This window comes from Oncorhynchus gorbuscha, unplaced genomic scaffold (genome assembly GCF_021184085.1).
Source record: "Oncorhynchus gorbuscha isolate QuinsamMale2020 ecotype Even-year unplaced genomic scaffold, OgorEven_v1.0 Un_scaffold_7077, whole genome shotgun sequence".
NCBI classification, from domain to species: domain Eukaryota; kingdom Metazoa; phylum Chordata; class Actinopteri; order Salmoniformes; family Salmonidae; genus Oncorhynchus; species Oncorhynchus gorbuscha.
Window position 1 is genome coordinate 14,316 of NW_025750541.1, and position 4,488 is coordinate 18,803.

The window sequence follows — 4,488 nt, forward strand, 5'->3', positions numbered from 1 at the left end:
CACACTCACACACACACACACACACACGCACGCACGCACGCACGCACGCACGCACGCACGCACGCACGCACGCACGCACACACACACACACACACACACACACACACACACACACACACACACACACACACACTCATGCTCTCACACTCGCACACACACTCACACACACACTCAAACACACACTCACACACTCTCACACACACTCACGCACTCTCACACTCACACACACACTCACACACACTCATGAGTGGGACACTACGGCTGTAGGCCAAGCACCATGGGAACTCCCCACAGTGGTAATGGCACATCAATGACTTATAATCAATGACTCATGAAGTGGTTTTGGGAATTGGCAGGCGGGACCATCTCATGTCCGGGTCAGAGTAAGGAAGAGCGCCCCCTGGCCAGATTACATGGTAAGTACACTGAAAAAAATATGGATTACCATTAAAATACAATGTAAGAGTACATCATTTTTAGAAAACAATGGCATTTGCCAGAAATATTTGAGTCTTTGCTGTTTCAGGCATACATGCCAGGAACTGCCGGAGGAAGGAATCGATACCATGACAGACAAAAAGTAAACAGATTTATTTACTAGGGATATTTTTCTATTACACTGATATCAACTACTCATAGGTTGTTATCAAATCAACAGTTAGCATGGAGGGAATAGCACAGAGAAGGGTTCAGAGAAGGTATTACATGGTCAAATCAACAGTTAGCATGGAGGGAATAGCACAGGGAAGGGTTCAGAGAAGGTATTACATGGTCAAATCAACAGTTAGTGGAGGGAATAGCACAAAGGGTTCAGAGAAGTTATTACATGGTCAAATCAACAGTTAGCATGGAGGGAATAGCACAGGGAAGGGTTCAGAGAAGTTATTACATGGTCAAATCAACAGTTAGCATGGAGGGAATAGCACAGGGAAGGGTTCAAGAAGGTCAAATATTACATGGTCAAATCAACAGGTCAAATCAACAGTAGCATGGAGGGAATAGCACAGGGAAGGGTTCAGAGAAGTTATTACATGGTCAAATCAACAGTTAGCATGGAGGGAATAGCACAGGGAAGGGTTCAGAGAAGGTATTACATGGTCAAATCAACAGTTAGCATGGAGGGAATAGCACAGGGAAGGGTTCAGAGAAGTTATTACATGGTCAAATCAACAGTTAGCATGGAGGGAATAGCACAGGGAAGGGTTCAGAGAAGTTATTACATGGTCAAATCAACAGTTAGCATGGAGGAATCAGGGAAGGGTTCAGAGAAGTTATTACATGGTCAAATCAACAGTTAGCATGGAGGGAATAGCACAGGGAAGGGTTCAGAGAAGGTATTACATGGTCAAATCAACAGTTAGCATGGAGGGAATAGCACAGGGAAGGGTTCAGAGAAGTTATTACATGGTCAAATCAACAGTTAGCATGGAGGGAATAGCACAGGGAAGGGTTCAGAGAAGTTATTACATGGTCAAATCAACAGTTAGCATGGAGGGAATAGCACAGGGAAGGGTTCAGAGAAGTTATGACATGGTCAAATCAACAGTTAGCATGGAGGGAATAGCACAGGGAAGGGTTCAGAGAAGGTATTACATGGTCAAATCAAACAACGTGTGAACATTCCCTCTTTCTGTTTTTGAAGTCACAGTCGGGAGCAAGAGGTCCCAAGAAATCACATGTGAGTGTTGCTCAGCCAAAACATATCGGTGAATTGCCCAACAGATGGACCGTAGTTATGATGCACTTTGAACATCAAAATAAATCCATATTAATTAATCACTATTTAAGTGTAATGAATTGAGCAATCTATCAGTAAACCAATCAATTTTCCATTTGTGGTTCCAGAGACAGAAACAAGAAAACAGAGACCCTCAGCCTGACCCTGAATCCTATACAGAGACGGAGGTCGACTATGAAACAGAAAGAGACTGGGAGACACCAACAGAGATGGAGGGAGAGAGAGAAGAACCCATAGCAGCAGAGGAAGAGACACCATGGGAAAGACATAGAGAGATGGAGATGGTAGAAAAGAAAGGAAAAGAGATGGAAGGAGAGATATACCATGATGCAGAAAGAGAGGAAGAGGAGGAGAGAAGTGGCGACTCTGAGTGGGACACGGAGGAAGACAGTGAATTCGAGAGGGAGAGAGAGAGGGAAAGGATGGAGATGGAGAGGGAGAGGATGGAGCTTGAAAAAGAGAGGGAAGCAGAGCTGGAGTTGCAGAGGGAGAAACTAGAGAGGGAGAACATGGAAAAGGAGAGAGACCTGCAAATGGAGAGGGAGAGTGAACTAGAGAGAACAGAGATGGAGGGAGGCAGAGACCTGGACAGGGAGAGAGAGGAGTGGGAGAGACGGAGGCAGGAGATGGAAAGAGAGAGCGGAAGACAAGGAGAGTACGAGGAGGAAGGAGGAGTAAGACCCTATCCAGGGTCAGAATATGACTATTTGAAGGTAAACACTCACACGTCCCCCAATCAAAGTGCTGTGAAGATGACATGATAAAAGCGCCTGTCCTGTTACCCTCATCTATCACGCATTTCTATCAGGTTCCTCTTTGTGTTCCTCTTTGAGTGGTTCCTTCTGTTGTCTAAAGGGCGCTCCGGGTGAAAATGGACTTCCGGGACCGAAGGTGACTACCAATCATTTTCAAATACAACAGTGTCTTCAAATGGAGTGAAAGAACAAGACGTCCTGAATCTGCCCCCATATCTCTACAGTACCACGTTGCAATAAGGAATCCTTTATACATAGTTTGTAAAGGCTGTATAAGAAGTTTGTAGATAATGTATTGTTAATGTGTTGATCAGTGATATCCTGTGCATGGCAGACAGTTCACACCACCAACATGACGAGAACGACATGTTTTATAGTCTATAGCTCTCTTAGAAATGAAGGCAAACCTTTAATAAAGGGCACCTTAATGTAATGTCAACCCAATCTGTCCTTACGCCCGTACACAGTGTCAATGTCACCAGGTCACAACATCAGCCCAATCTGTCCTTACGCCGTACACAGTGTCAATGTCACCAGGTCACAACATCAACCCAATCTGTCCTTACGCCCGTACACAGTGTCAATGTCACCAGGTCACAACATCAACCCAATCTGTCCTTACGCCCGTACACAGTGTCAATGTCACCAGGTCACAACATCAACCCAATCTGTCCTTACGCCCGTACACAGTGTCAATGTCCCCTCCATCTACCCTCCTCCCACATCATTATCAGTGACACACACACACACACACACACACACACACACACACACACACACACACACACACACACACACACACACACACACACACACACACACACACACACACACACACACACACACACACACACACACACACACACACACACACACACACACACACCTATTTACCTACCCACATCTTCCCCTATAAGTTTGTCCATGTCTCTCTGCTCTCCTGTCAGTCAAACCAGCGGAGCTCAGAATGTTGGTCTTTGATGTCCCCAGAGTTCTATTTCTGATCCCCTCATGACGCAGTAGATTAATCATGTGGTATTAATAATTCCGTCTGTTAGCTGGCGACATCGATACAAAACATATCCTTGAAAAACTCTATGGACATTTTTTTCTCTCCGGCTGTCTGAATGTGATGGTGCTATTTTGGTGCACGAGACACAGACAGAGACATATGGAGAGAATGAACTTCAATAACACTCACTTTGTCACTGATTTGTTGACAATTGTCTTCGTTCTACCAGGGGGAACTTGGTGAAAAGGGACACAAGGTAAATGCTTTTCCAATTCAGTAATGTGATAGAGCAAAGCCCGAACCAAGGTCTTTTTAAGCATTCATGTTTTGAACATTTAACTATTTTTATTTATTGAAATATCTAACTAGAATGACTCCTGCACACTGTTCTGTATATTTGCAAATTAAACGTGTCCTATTGACATTGTTGTGTTTTTAGGGTGAGCCAGGTATTGGCCACAGAGGTCCTGTGGGACAGGCTGGTCCACCTGGAACTAAGGTAGACTCCCACACCATCACTTAGCTCTGCCCTCTACTTGGTCTAAATCTATTTAGCTGCTTCCCGGCTTCAAAATGCTTCTACACCTGCATTGCTTGCTGTTTTGGGGTTTTTAGGCTGGGTTTCTGTACAGCACTTTGAGATATCAGCTGATGTACGAAGGGCTATATAAATAAATACATTTGATTTGATTTGGTGAATTGACAATTTTGTCACCCTGAGGCCTGATTGTTACTATGGAGAAACAATGATGAGAGGAAACACCGAACTACGTGGCTGCTGAAATACAACACGGTCCTTATCTGTCTCCTAATAGCTATCCCCTCTCTCTGAAGGTTTAATATATTTCTTTCTATTTCATTTATTAATTTATTTGTTTTATCTTCCATTTACAAAGCAAAAACACTAGAACATATGGAATTAAAACTGCAAGGGAATTATAATTTTAGTTATATCAGTGTAGTAATTAGAGCAATGCAAAAAA

At 43.8% G+C, this 4,488-nt stretch overlaps 1 long non-coding RNA gene across 1 annotated transcript; it reads left to right on the forward strand.

Annotated features, from left to right (window-relative positions):
• Positions 1-2,308: 2,308 nt before the first annotated feature.
• On the forward strand, positions 2,309-3,762 carry LOC124029633. The gene is made up of 3 exons (XR_006837813.1): positions 2,309-2,451; positions 2,594-2,629; positions 3,735-3,762. It is a non-coding gene; the product is annotated as an uncharacterized LOC124029633 (long non-coding RNA).
• Positions 3,763-4,488: the final 726 nt, after the last annotated feature.